We start from the raw sequence: 15,046 nt of genomic DNA, 5'->3' as shown, positions 1-15,046 counted from the left end.
CTTGGGCTTGCGCATGGCCCTTTGTCTTGCTAGGGTTTGCATGGCATGCATGCACATGCATGGGCTGCCATCTTCCTCCTTGCGTATGGCTTTTGGGCTGCTAGGGTTTGGGCCCATGCATGTGCATGCATGGCCCACTTGGTTCGGCATCCCTAGGGCCCATGGGCCCTCCACTTTTGACTTCCCATTTTGCCCCTCATTTCCATTTGAATTCAAATTCATTTCTTCCCTCCATTCATTTCCATGGATGTCCACCACTTTCTGGAAACTTCTGGAACCTTAAACAACATTTCCTGGTGCAACTAGGATTTCTTGAAAATGAGAGATTCCTTATCCATTTCGACTTCTCGTAATGACCATATTGCCCCTGGGGTCTCCTAGTGTCATTAGGACTCCTTTCCCTAGTTGGGTTAGGTTTCCTAGTTCAACCAGGATTTCCTGTTCGAATCAGGATTTCACATTTCTGGCTCCGCAATGATGGTTCTAGACTTGATGTTTCCTAGTATGACTAGGAATCCTCATTTGACTAGGATTTCTGCACTTTTCCTAGTTTGACCAGGATTTCACTCGTTTTCCTGGTTTGACCAGGAAATGTCCCAAAATGGCTCCATTTGCTTCTTTTTCTCATTTCTGCTTCATTTGACCTGAAAACACAAAAACAAGACAAGAAACACAAAATATCGAGTTCTAACACTCTAGGTTAAGGAATTAGTATCATAAAGTGATGCAAAATGCACACTCATCAACCAGGAATTGACCCATTTTCCTAGTTTGACCAGGAAATGTCCCCAAACGGCTCCATTTGCTCATATTTTCTATTTATGCTTCATTCGACCTAAAAACACAAAAACAAGACAACAGACACAAAAAGATCGAGTTCTATCACTCTAGGTTAGGGAGTTAGTATCATAAAATAGCGTAAAATGAACACTCATCATGCGGGAGAGAGAGAGAGAGAGAGAGAGAGAGAGAGAGAATAAAAAGGGAGAGAGAGAAGATTCTAGAGAGAGAGAGAAATCTCTAGAAAATCTGATTTTTAAACCCCAATTTGTCATTTTACGAAATTGCCCTTCGCTTCAAACGCCCATATCTTTCAAACTGTAACTCGGATCGAAGCGTGCTACGTGTCTATGAACTCGGGGGATCGGAACTTATCTAACCGACCCAAAGTGAAAGTCGAAAACCCATTTATTTTAAAAGTCAACTTTGGGTAAAGCCCCAAATTTAAAACAAAAGTAAATATTTAAATCAAAACCCTTTTTATTTTCCAAATAAATATTAAAATCTTTAAAATACAATCCAACATCTTTTATAAACTTCTTAAAAACATAGTTAAATAAAAATTTAAATTTCTAGTGAAAATTTGGGTCGGGTCGTTACAACCTTCCCCCCTTACAAAAATTTCGTCCTCGAAATTTAGTAGAAATCTTTAATTTAAGTGAACTGTAATTGCAAACTTCTTATCGCCCATCAAATCAAACCTCCTTTCAAAACCATAAGTTGAAATATACGTGAATTTTGGCATTTCCTTCCGTTCGAGAAAACCAAGGATATTCAAACTAAGGAAATCGCTCCCCAACGAATCTAAATAAATTAAGTAAGCCTTAAAAATAAAAACTTGATAATGTGGTAGAAATGCCAAACCCTAAATAAAGTTTTCAGGGATAAAACCATTACGAAATAAATCCATTTAAAACCTTTTAAATCATTTGAAAACCACTCTAACCCACAAATCGAGAAAGTTTATCTCTTATCAACAATCAAAACGAGAATACGTGACACGCAAAAATGTGTGTGTGTCCTGGAGTCTATCGAAAATATCGTGTCATGCTCAAAGATGGATAACGTACCCATGATGACGTCCTGTGAAGCCAAAGCGTCCTGCTGCGTCATGGCGAAAACTCTGCCCTGGGCTCTACGGCGTCCTGGCTGGCCCCTCTGTTGTCCTCCACCTCTACTGCCATGGCTAGACTGGGCACCACTACTAGACGTAGCACCCGCAGTCTCCACTGCTCTCTGTCCCTGACTCTGGGCCCTTGAAGTCTGTCCCTGATGGGGGGGCCGATCCCAAAGATCCTCCATCACCCGGTTGTAGCATCGGGCACTCCCTCATAAAATGGCCCGTCTGTCCACAATGATAACACCCAGGGCTGCCCATATGACACATCCCATCGTGATATCTGCCATACTATGTATAATACACGTCTCTTGAGATCAGCTAGGGCTTAGATAGGGTTATAATGAAAGCTTAGGCTAGGATAGGATATTGAAATGGAAGGAAAACGCAAAGGGCTAAATACTATGGAATTGAAAGAATTAATAGAACATTCTGAGGCATACCTTGCTTTTTTGCACTTCATAACTCAATTTGAACTCTTTTTGCTCGCTTTTTCTTTTGAAACCGCCCCATCTCTTTCTTTGCTTTATTTTCTTTTTCTTTTATTTGGGCACGACGTACATACTTTTATGGCACATTTTTGTATAAGCTATGCATTTTTATTTCTTTTCCACCTCAATCAACATGTACTCACATTGAAATACAATAGATAGAGTAAAACGGGTAAAAGGGGCGTAGCACCCCCAAACTAAGGGTTTGGTATGGGGTAACAAAGGAAACGGCTTAAAAGGCTCAAAATGGGTAACTAAGGATTAAACCATGTAATGGGTAGGTTTTTTAGGCTTTTTAGGCTATGGGGTACACAATCGAGGCCTAAATTCATTTCTCAAGAGTTATGCAAATACGACATGCTTTGTGTACACAAGAAAAGAGTACTAGCTCATTGATTCATGATTATGCAAATTCCAAGCAAATGACCAAATGAAAGATAATGAGATCAAAACAACGACTTATATGACACAAATAGAATTAGAGTGGCGCACAACACTCAAGAATTTAAGAACAAGGCTCAAAAGCTCTCTTAGGTCATGCGAGTCTACTCTATTATGCATATAATCATTAGTAATGCAAATCACCATCTAAATTCATATCAACAAGGCCAAATGACATAGAATTGCAAGATATATTACGAAACACTATTAGAAAGAAAAGAACACCAACTATATACACAAACTAAACATGCTTATAACAATCATGCCCAATCAAATCAACTAGTTGGGGACTCAAAACTACCCAAAACAAACAAAAAGACTCAAAAATTTTGTTTTTAAAACAATGTCGCATACTTCTAAAGATTCAAATCCATCACTAAGGTGAATGAAATCTAAAGAAAAAGTGCATTTTGATGTAGGTTTGACACCCTAAGTTTAAAAACAAAAGTAAGAAGTTTTCCTAACCTAAAAACACCAAATAAACGAAAATTTTTTGTTCTATCCTAAAAACACAAAATAAATGGCAAATGCCTTTCCCCCTACACTTAAATGATACATTACCCTTAATGTATAAGAAATAAATGCGTGAATGCTCAACATAAGTGAAAGGGAAATTGCAACTATCCAAAACAAAATAAACACACAACTAAAATGAAAATGGTCTCATGAAGCAAAATAAGGAAACTGTTTACTTGCGTGCGCAAGTGTGGACACTCCAAGGGTAGGCGCGGCCTCCTTGCTCTTCAACGGCTTCTTCTAGATTCTTTAAAACAAAAACTTGGGTTGCCTCCCAATCAGCGCTTGGTTTTCTGTCTTCAGACATTGCCATTCCTCTACTTGCGTCCTTTCTTCTTCTTCTTCCCATTGCTACTCTCGACATCCCCCAAGAACGGTTTGAAGAGATTATCCATCTCTTCCTTCTCATCTCCATAATAGGTGATCTCGTTTTTCGGAGGCTCGGAAGTGAGTCGGTACACCTCTTGCTTGGTGTTGTGATGAATCTTCATTAACCACTCCATTGCCTTATACTCCATGTTAGAGGTGCACAAGAATGGCCTCCCAAGAAGGATAGACACGTCACCAGGAAGTCTCGAAACATCTAGCACTATGAAATCAGAGGGAATTAGTAAATTACGACATCTAATCAAAACTTCAACAAGCATACCAAGGGCTCTTTCGACCGAAGAGTTGGCGAAGCAAATATTCGACTCAAATGGGTGCAAATCGGCTTCCACAAACCCAAGCTTCTTGAACACAACCAGCGGCATAACATTGATAGCTGAGCCATTGTCAATTAAGGCATTCTCAATCTGATACTTTTTGTTGTCCTACCTCAAGTGCAAGGTTGTCAAGTTTTAGTATGGAAATGGAAGTAGGGGGTTGTCGTACCCAAGAGATTGGATTAGGATTTCAATCACAAGCTAGATTGATTTTTGGGTTATAAAACTAACAAACAACCTACTATGTACTATGCAAAACCAAGACTAAACATAATGGTATGTGCAAATGTGTAGTGTTGAGTTGTTGTTTGGTTGATTGATGGTAAGTAACACTAGAATTTGAAACTAACAAATGGAAATACAAGCAAATTCAAGTACAAATTAAATTCAATGATGATGAAGGATTTGGGGTTATTAGGGGTTCACACTAACCCTCCCATGTAACAAACAATGCAATTAATGATTATGCCAAATTAGATAGATTAAATTCCCTCCTAACCCCCGATCAAGGTAAATTAGGGCACATCCTCTTTCATGTTATCAACTATCCCAACCAAGGTGATAGGTAACTACCTAAGATTAATGCCATAGAAAACCCTAGGTGCATAAAGTTATAAGGATGAGGAATGCAAGCAATTAAAACAACCAACCAAAGTGCTTTTAAATTACCATGCTCTTATGCAACAAGCTTTAGAAACTAAAGATTACCAATCTCCAATTTCTACATGACAACATTTCTCATATGCACAAGTGGTAAATTCACACATATAAGTCATGATCTTTAAACTAGCATAAGAGCATATATATCCAAAAGGGTATTTATATCACAAATCACAAAGTCATTACATGGTTGGGCTAGGGCTACATCCCTAACCCCAAATCAAGAAACTACTCACTAGCCATAAAAGTTACAAACAACATCACAAATTGAAACATAAATGGAAACAAGAAGGAAAAGAGAAAACACTAGATGTTGAAGCCAAGCTCCCAAGGGGTGTCACTCCTCCAAGGATGCCCAAAATAGCTTCTTGTCCCAAGTGCCTCCATGCTCCTCTTGCAATAATGGTGGTGAATATGGTAGATGGGTGTTGTGATGGTGTTTGGCTTTTTGGAGAGGAAGAGTTGATGGAGGGATGATGGAGAAAAGAAATGATGAAGAGAGATGAGAAAAAACTAGGGTTTTGGAAGATGGAAGATGAGATGTGTGTTTTTGAGATGAGATGATGGAATGAATGATGAAATGAGTGAAATTAGAGAGGATGGAGATGGGAGCTCGAAAATGAGAGAGTGTTTTATGGTTTGGGTAAGTTGTTATGTCTAGAATATGTGGCTAGGATTAAAAGAAAATGAAGGGATAAGGTTTGGTTAATTCAAAAATGAGAATATTTCATCTTATCCCTCAATGGATGATCCTTAAAGGATGTTGAGATAGATAGATGTTCTCTTTGCCTCATTTAGAGCCTTCACATTGTAGTTTCTGAATTTTGCTTAGAATGGGCAAACAAAGGGGAAGGAAAGAGAGCATGTGATAGGCAATTACCCAAAATGCAAAGATGCCTTGGGACCAATTTATCCTTTTTCTGACAGGATTTCTGAGCTTTCTTTGGAGAGCAATTTGGAGGCCTTAACCGACTCAGAAATTTATGTTTTATATATCAATAGAAAGCCCTGGATGTCTTTTTTCCAACCATATATTATATGCCTCAATCCAAACTCAAACCAAAAAGTTATGGCCCACACAATGCAGCTGACTCAGTTCTCCTCGGGTGCAGTTTTGGGCTGACTTTGAAATTCAAAATAAACACCTTAAAAGTCTTCAAATGTCACGAAATTTAATCTGAAATAAATTCAAGGTGTTAGCTTCTATCTCCAATTGGATTCATGTTAAAATCTATTAAGGAGAATAAATGGTGAAATTTCTCATTTTATTGTTCGGAATCTAAAAACACAAAACTAAATGAAATTTAAAGCTTTTAATCAAATGAACTCAGAAAAACTAAGTAAGAGGAATATAAAAGGATATGAATTTATGAACATATCAATACTCCCCTATGCTACATGGTATGACCAACGAGCCCGGATCTCTCTTCTTGATCGGATAAGTTGCAAAGAGACAACCACAAATCTCCCTAGGAACGTTGTGACTATGCCCTTGCTCCTTAACCTTCTTCTCAATTGACTTCAATTCCTTCATGGTTGCTGGAAACTTGGTGACATCGATGTCCGAAATGAGGGGAATCACGCGCGTATCCACATATTCTTCAGTCATGATCGGGTCCTCCTCTTCCTCACTATCTATGATCTCAATCACCTCCTTACTCTTGATTACTCTCACCGTCTTTCTTGGAGTTGTTTTCAGAATGGCATTCACATGCTCCTCATTCTTTGGGTTGACGACTGGCTGACTAGGCAACTTCCCCTTCTCTCTTTGACCCAAAGTAGTGGCAATCTGACCCACTTGACTCTCTAAGTTTGCAATAGCCTTCGAGTTAGCTTGCATTTGCTGCTCGGTCCGATTCATGAAGGCATTGGTGCTTTGAGCTAGGGACGTGGTGCTTTGAGCAATCTGAGCGATCTTTTCCTCCAAGCTAAACCTCTCGGCATTAGGGTGCACATAGGGCTTGTTATTGCTCCCACTAGCTTGCTGTCCATTAGTGTTCTCCACCTAAAATTGGGGTTCTTCTTCCATCCAGGGTTTTAAGTGTTGGAATAAGGATCGTATGGCACCCTAAATAGCTTCCAACCTGATTTACTTGCTCCACGTCATTCCCTTGTGCTTGCACACCCATCAACTTCTCTTGAGCCAATGACAGCTTATGCACTATAGTCCTGATTTCAGCAATCTGTCCTTCCATGGTGTTTGGCACGTCAGCTACCTCATATAACCCTCTCTTTGATCCTCCTCTTGAACGATTAGAATCCCATTGTTGAGAACTCAAAGAAAGTGACTCAAATAACTCTGTAGCCTCATCTTCAGTTTTAGACATGAATGCACCACCATATGCCGAATCCACCTTAGCTTGATCCCTCTCCAAAAGTCCTTGATAAAAACAAAAAATCACATACCAAGGGGATAGGTTGTGGTGCGGGCAGCTAGTAAGCAACTCATTAAATCTGTTTTAAGTCTCATGGAATGGCTCTTCGGCTTTTTGCACAAATCCGAGTATCTCCTTCCTAATTGAGTTGGTCTTGGAAATAGAATAGAACTTGTTCAGGAACTTGTTCGAAAGATCATCCCGAGTCGAAATGGAACCACTAGGCAGCGAATTGATGAGTGTTCATTTTACGTTATTTTATGATACTAACTCCCTAACCTAGAGTGTTAGAACTCGATACTTTGGTGTCTGTTATCTTGTTTTTGTGTTTTTAGGTCTAATGAAGCAAAAATAGGAAATAGGAGCAAATGGAGCCGTTTTGGGACATTTCCTGGACAAACTAGGAAACGAGCAGAAATCCTAGTCAAATGAGGATTCCTAGTCACAAGAGGAAACATCAAGCCCAGAACCATCATTGCGAAGCCAGAAATGAGAAATCTTAATTGAAGCAGGAATTCCTGGTTGAACTAGGAAACCTAATCCTACTAGGAAAAGGAGTCCTGATGAGACTAGGAGTCACTAGGGGCAATATGGTCATTATGAGAAGTTGAAATGGACAAGGAATCCTACATCTACAAGGAATCCTAGTGGGACTAGGAAAGGTTGGTCAAAGTCAACTCTATCAAGTCAAGGTTCCAAAAGCTTCTAGAAGGTGGTGGACATCCATGGAAATGAGGGGCGAAATGGAAAGTTAAAGTCAATGGTCAAGGGTCAACTATGACATGTCATCAAGTCAAATGGGCCATGGGGCTATGTGGAAGTCAATGGCAAGGTGGCAGCCCATGCATACATGCGCATCCCATGCAAGCCCATGCGCCTAAACCTAGCAGCCCAAGTCCATCACGCCATGCAAGGTGGCAGCCCATGCACTGAAACCCTAGGGCCTGTGCAACCCATTCAACCTAAGTCATGCAGCCATGCGCAAGCTAGAAGGGAGGAAGCCCATCACGTCACTTGCAGCAGCCCATCCCATACAGCCATGCAAAGAGAAAACCCAAGGAATCCTAGCTGAAAAAGAAGTCAAAACCCTGGAAAATAGAGCACCAATTTCGACAGCAATTCTGTAATTCTCCAGAGAGAACCAGGTAGCATTCCATATATGGTTGGAAAGATACGGATGTTAGCTTCGCAGGGAATTTTACGGATTTCAATTCCGAGTTTTGTAGCTCAAGATATGGCCATTTTAGTGGAGGTAGCGCAGCAGTTCCGCGAGCTGAAAATAAGTTACGCCCAAAAAGAGCCCAAATCAGCCCAAAGCCCACTTTTGGCCGAAAATTAGAAGTCTTAAGGAGCAAGAAATTCACTTAAGCCCATGTTCTTTTAATGAAACCCTAGCCGCACCTTGTCTTCTCCTTGCCTCCCAAGGAATCCTCATCTCACCTCTATAAATATATCCTATTCTCTCATTGTTTAGGGTTCCCATATTTTTATATTTTCAGAATTCAGAGAGAGAGGGGGAGGCCGAATTTCAGAGAGAGAGAGTGAGAGGGTGGCGCCACTTGAGGGAGAATGAGAGACCATGTGCCGCAGCCCTAGCTCACCTTTGCCGTGAGCCTTGTTGATGTGTTTTCTTAGAATAAAATAAACAATTACCTCATTCTAAGTTTACTCGCAAGTGCACGAATCGCATTAGTAGCAAAGCGTACAAGCACGAGGTCGATCCCACAGGGAATGGTTAACAAACAACAAATCAATGCAATTAATCACTAGAATAACTAAATGCGGGGTTTTGAAAGATGGAAACACACGCACACATCACCACACGCACACACACTATATTCTTATCTTGCAATGTTAATTTTCAGTTTCAAATCAGATAAGCATGCAATAACCATCCAAGGCTAATGACAGTTAATTTGAACACAACATATTAAAGTTTGACAGCTAAAAAGGTTTGGCTAGTTACTTTCTCGCCATTGTTCTCCTAATGCATAAACTAAGAGCTTCTTGGACCTTCCTTAGCTAGTTAACCTACATGTTCCCTAGTTCAAGCTAGGGCAGCTGTTACCCATGCAGGAGTCATTAAGTTTTATGAGAACGTCAAACATGCACAACATATAAGCTTTGACTATTTCCTTATAGAGGTCGCCCAACCCCACTACCAAGAATAATCCCTTATTCCCTTGTTACTTGTGGTTTAGTGTCTTTGACTATTTCACAGCTAAACCTAACAGATAAACTAGATGCAATTACCCTAAGGTGGCCAGTCAAAGGATGCAAACAACTAGTGACGGGGGTTCTAATAGATAGTGGAAATTTAATATGCGCAAACATCAAACTAACAGACCAAGAGACGGATAAACGATTTGTTAAAGCATACGAATCCATTAATCGACCTACAACTAACATGCAAGATAGAATAACTAACCTACATAATTAAATAAAACAAATAAAAGAAACAAAACAGCAACAAATAAATGAAATCCCAATTCATGATTGTTAACGGAAATCAGAAACACAAATTAAACAAACTTAGAAGCATAAACTAAATGAAATCAGAAACGCAAGACACACAAGATTAAACGCATGCACTAATTAAAAATCAGAAACATAAAGCAACTAGAACAACTACACAATTAAATGAGATCACATAAATTAAATTGCATAAACATAAACAATTAACTAAAATCAGAACCAAAGCTAATAAAGAAATAAAAAGACAACTAAATAAAACCAGCAAATTAATTAAATAAAATCAGTAACATGATCCAACAATAAGAATAGATACTAGAAGGAAAAGGAAAACAAAAATCAGAGGTGCAACAAATGGGGGCTGCGGCAAGGAGAGAAGAAGGAGGAGGCACCTAGCACAAGCAATTGGCTCACGGCAAGGTGAGCTTGGGCTTGCGGCAGCAGGTGGTTCTTCCCTCTCACTTGTCACGCCACCCTCTTCCTAAACCTCTCTCTGAATTCGGCTCACCTTACAAGAATAAAAGTCTGAAACTAAAACCCTAAAACAGCAAAATAAAACTAAGAGGGAGAGAGAGAGTGATTTCGGCTGGAGGAGGAGAGAAAATAATGTTTCCTCAAAGTCTGAATGAGGGGATTTAAATAGGAAAAGCCTTCCTTGAGAGGCAAGGAAGAGCAAGTTGTGGCTGGCTAGGGTTTGCTCTCCTAGTGCCTTGCGGCTTCAGCTAGGGCTAGCTGATCAGGCCTTGGCGTGATGGGCTGCTCCCTTTTGGGCTTGAGTGGCTCACGCCTAGCCTAGCTAGGGTCCTTCCTTGGTGTTTGGGCTGGTAGTCTTGGGCTTTGGGCTTGCATGTTGGGCTTCCATGTTGGGCTTCAGTAGCTTGCACAAGATGGGCTAGGGTTTCACTCCATGGGCTTCCACCTTGGGCTTGTCACCTTGGGCTTGCGCATGGCCCCTTGTCTTGCTAGGGTTTGCATGGCATGCATGCGCATGCATGGGCTCATTTCCACTTTTGACTTCCCATTTTGCCCCTCATTTCCATTTGAATTCAAATTCATTTCTTCCCTCCATTCATTTCCATGGATTTCCACCACCTTCTGGAAGCTTCTGGAACCTTGAAAAACATTTCCTGGTGCAACTAGGATTTCTTGAAAATGAGAGATTCCTTATCCATTTCGACTTCTCGTAATGACCATATTGCCCCTGGGGTCTCCTAGTGTCACTAGGACTCCTTTCCCTAGTTGGGTTAGGTTTCCTAGTTCGACCAGGAATTCCTGTTTGAATCAGGATTTCACATTTCTGGCTCCGCAATGATGGTTCTGGACTTGATGTTTCCTAGTGTGACTAGGAATCCTCATTTGACTAGGATTTCTGCACTTTTCCTGATTTGACCAGGATTTCACTCGTTTTCCTGGTTTGACCAGGAATTGTCCCAAAATGGCTCCATTTGCTTCTTTTTCTCATTTCTGCTTCATTTGACCTGAAAACACAAAAACAATACAAGAAACACAAAATAGCGAGTTCTAACACTCTAGGTTAAGGAATTAGTATCATAAAGTGATGCAAAATGCACACTCATCACACCCCCAAACTTAGATTTTGCTAGTCCTCGAGCAAATAAAGGAAAGAAAAGACTCAAAACTGACTCCAACATCCCAACAACTGAATTCATGCGCACAACCATTAATCACATAAGAAAGCAAGGCATATAAATGGTATTCTTCAAATTCTAATAACATTTCAAATAACATACCTCGCTCCTCTATTGTCATATAGGCCATCCTTGACACAAATCCAAGTATTTAGACAAACAAGACTAAAACAGTACATACATAATAGATTCAACTCCAATCCTCACTATGGCATACTCTCAACGATAAACACTCAAGAATTGGGTTGTTATGTGCACTCAAAAGTATATGTGAGAGGAAATATATAACAAAAGCAATTAGCTCACATATGTACATGAAATAAAGGCACATTTAGAAAGAAATACTGATCTCATGAAAGGAATACAAATGCTTGAAATAGAATCAATAGCCATAGGCTCCCTTTCTTGAATAGACTCCACATAAGTATAATACACACTCTTGAGATCAGCTAGGGCTTTAATAGGGTTATAATGAAGGCTTAGGCTAGGATAGGGTATTGAAATGAAACGGAAACACAAAGGCTAATTTTATGGAATTGCAAGCATCACTAGAACATTCTGAGGTACACTTTGCTTCTTTGCACTTCATAGCTTACTTTGAACTCTTTTTGCTCATTTTTTTTTTCTTTCTTTTGAAACCGTCCCATCTCTTTTCTTTGATTTCTTTCCTTTTTCTTTTCTTTGGGTACGGCATACATACTTTTCTAACACATTTTTGTATAAGCTATGCATTTTCACTTCTTTTCCACCTCAATCAACATGTAAACAACTTGCAAACCCCATAAAAGGGGTAAAACGGATGAAAGGGGTGGTACACCCCCAAACTTAGGGTTTGGTATGGGGTAACAAAGAGAACGGCTTAAAAGGCTCAAAATGGGTAACTAAGGATAAAACATGTAAGGGGTAGGCTTTCAGGCTATGGGGTACACAAACAGGGCCTAAATTCATTTCTCAAGAGTTATGCAAATACGGCATGCTTTGTATACACAAGAAAAGAGTTCTAGCTCATTGATTCAAGATTATGCATATTCCAAGAAAATGACCAAATGAAGACAATGAGATCAAAACAACGACTTATATGACAATGATAGAATTAGAGTGGCGCGCAACACTCAAGAATTGAAGAACAGGGGTAAAACGGATGAAAGGGGTGGTACACCCCCAAACTTAGGGTTTGGTATGGGGTAACAAAGAGAACGGCTTAAAAGGCTCAAAATGGGTAACTAAGGATAAAACATGTAATGGGTAGGCTTTCAGGCTATGGGGTACACAAACAGGGCCTAAATTCATTTCTCAAGAGTTATGCAAATACGGCATGCTTTGTATACACAAGAAAAGAGTTCTAGCTCATTGATTCAAGATTATGCATATTCCAAGAAAATGACCAAATGAAGACAATGAGATCAATGAGATCAAAACAACGACTTATATGACAATGATAGAATTAGAGTGGCGCGCAACACTCAAGAATTGAAGAACAGGGCTCAAAAGCTCACTTAGGTCATGCAAGTCTACTCTATTATGCATATAATCATTAGTAATGCTAATCACAACCTAAATTCATATCAACAAGGCCAAATGACATAGAATTGCAAGATATGTTATGGAACACTATTAGAATGAAAAGAACACCAATTATACACACAATACTAAAACATGCTCATAACAATCATGCACACTCAAATCAATTAGTTGGGGACTCAAAACGACCTGAAACACCCAAAATGACTCAAAAACTTTTTGTTTTTAAAACGATGTCGCACACTTCAAAAGAATCACATCCATCACTAAGGTGAATGAGATCTCATGAAAACGTGCATTTTGATGTGGGTTTTGACACCCCAAGTTTAAAAACAAAAGAAAAAGTTTTTTCCTAACCTAAAAACACCTAAAAACACTAAAAACGAAAAAAATTTTTCTTTTTTTTTTTTTCTAAAAACGCTCAAAAACACTTAAAACACCCTAAACACTTGTTCTAACCTAAAAACACTAACAGATGACAATTGCCCTTCCCCCCACACTTAAATGATACATTGCCCTCAATGTATATGAAATAAATGCAAGATTGATCAAATCAAGCGAAACGGGAAATTGCAAACATCCAAAATTAAATAAACACACCAAAACAAGAAATTGTCTTATGAAGCGAAATAAAGAAACTGTTTACTTGCGTACGCAAGCGTGGACACTCCAAGGGTAGACGCGGCCTCCTTGGTCCTCAATGACTTCTCCTCCATTATTCGAAACAAAAACTTGGGTTGCCTCCCAATAAGCGCTTGTTTTTCTGTCTTCAGCCTGACATTGCCATCTCCTTTACTTACGTCCTTTCCTCTTCCTCTTGTCATTGCTACTCTCGGCATTCCCTAGGAACGAACTGAGGAAGCTCTCCATCTCGGACTTCTCCTCTCCATAAAAAGTGACCTCCTCGTTTTCTGGCATCTCGGAAGTGAGCACATACAGCTCTCGCTTGGTGTAGTGCCGAATTGTCATGGCGCTCTCCAATGCTTTGTACTCCATGTTAGAGGTGCACAAAAATGGTCTTCCAAGAATAATAGAGACATCGCCCGGAATTGTCGGCACATCTAGCACTATGAAATCAGAGGGGATTAGTAATTTACGACATTTAACCAAAACATCCACAAGCATACCACAAGCTTTTTGGGCTGAAGAGTTGGCGAAACGAATGTCCACATCAAATGGTTGCAAATCAGCCTCCTTAAATCCAAGCCTCTCGAACACAACCAGCGGCATGACATTGATAGCTGAACCACTGTCAACTAAGGCATTGGTGATCTTATGCTCCCCTATGCTGCATGATATGACCAACGAGCCCGGATCCTTCTTCTTGCTTGGAAAAGATGCAAAGAGATAACCACAAATCTCCCTAGGAACATTGTGACTATGCCCTTGCTCCTCAACCTTCTTCTCAATAGACTTCAATTCCCTCATGGTTGCTGGAAATTTGGTGATGTCAATGTCCGGAATGAGGGGAATCACACGTGTATCAGCTTCCTCTTCAATCATTTCTGGATCCTCCTCTTCCTCACTATCACTGATCTCAATCACTTCCTTCACCTCCTTAGTCTTGACCACTCTAACTCTCTTTCTTGCGGTAGTCCTCAAAATAGCATTTACATGCTCCTCATTCTTCGGGTTGACGATGGGCTGACTTGGCAACTTCCCCTTCTCTCTCTGACCCAAAGTAGTGGCAATCTGACCCATTTGACTCTCCAAGTGTGCAATAGCCTTCGAATTGGCTTGCATCTGCTGCTCGGTACGGTTCATGAAGGCATTGGTGCTTTGGGCAAGGGAAGTGGTGCTTTGAGCAATCTGAGCAATCTTGTCCTCCAAACTAGACCTCTCGGCATTAGGGTGCACATACGGCTTGTTGGTGCTCCCACTAGCTTGCTGTCCATTGTTGTTGCTCCATCTGAAATTCGGGTTGTTCTTCCATCCAGGGTTGTAAGTGTTGGAATATGGGTCATACGGCACCCTAGGATAGCTCCCAACCTGGTTCACTTGTTCCACGTCACCCCCTTGTCCTTGCACACTCATCATCTTCTCTTGAGCCAAAGATAACTTCTGCACCATAGTCTTGATTTCCATAATCTGTCCCTCCATGGTGTTTGGCACATCAGCCACCTCATATAACCCTCTCTTTGGTCCTCCTCTTGCACGATTGGAATCCCATTGTTGAGAACTCAAAGAAAGCGACTCAAACAATTCTGTAGCCTCATCCTCCGTTTTGGACATGAATGCACCACCACATGCCGAATCCACCTTGGCTTGGTCTCTCTCCAATAATCCCTGATAAAAACAACAAATCACATACCAAGGAAAT

This window comes from Dryas octopetala, chromosome 8 (genome assembly GCF_963921425.1).
Source record: "Dryas octopetala chromosome 8, drDryOcto1.1, whole genome shotgun sequence".
Classification (NCBI taxonomy): Eukaryota; Viridiplantae; Streptophyta; class Magnoliopsida; order Rosales; family Rosaceae; genus Dryas; species Dryas octopetala.
Note: the sequence above shows the minus strand (reverse complement) of the source record.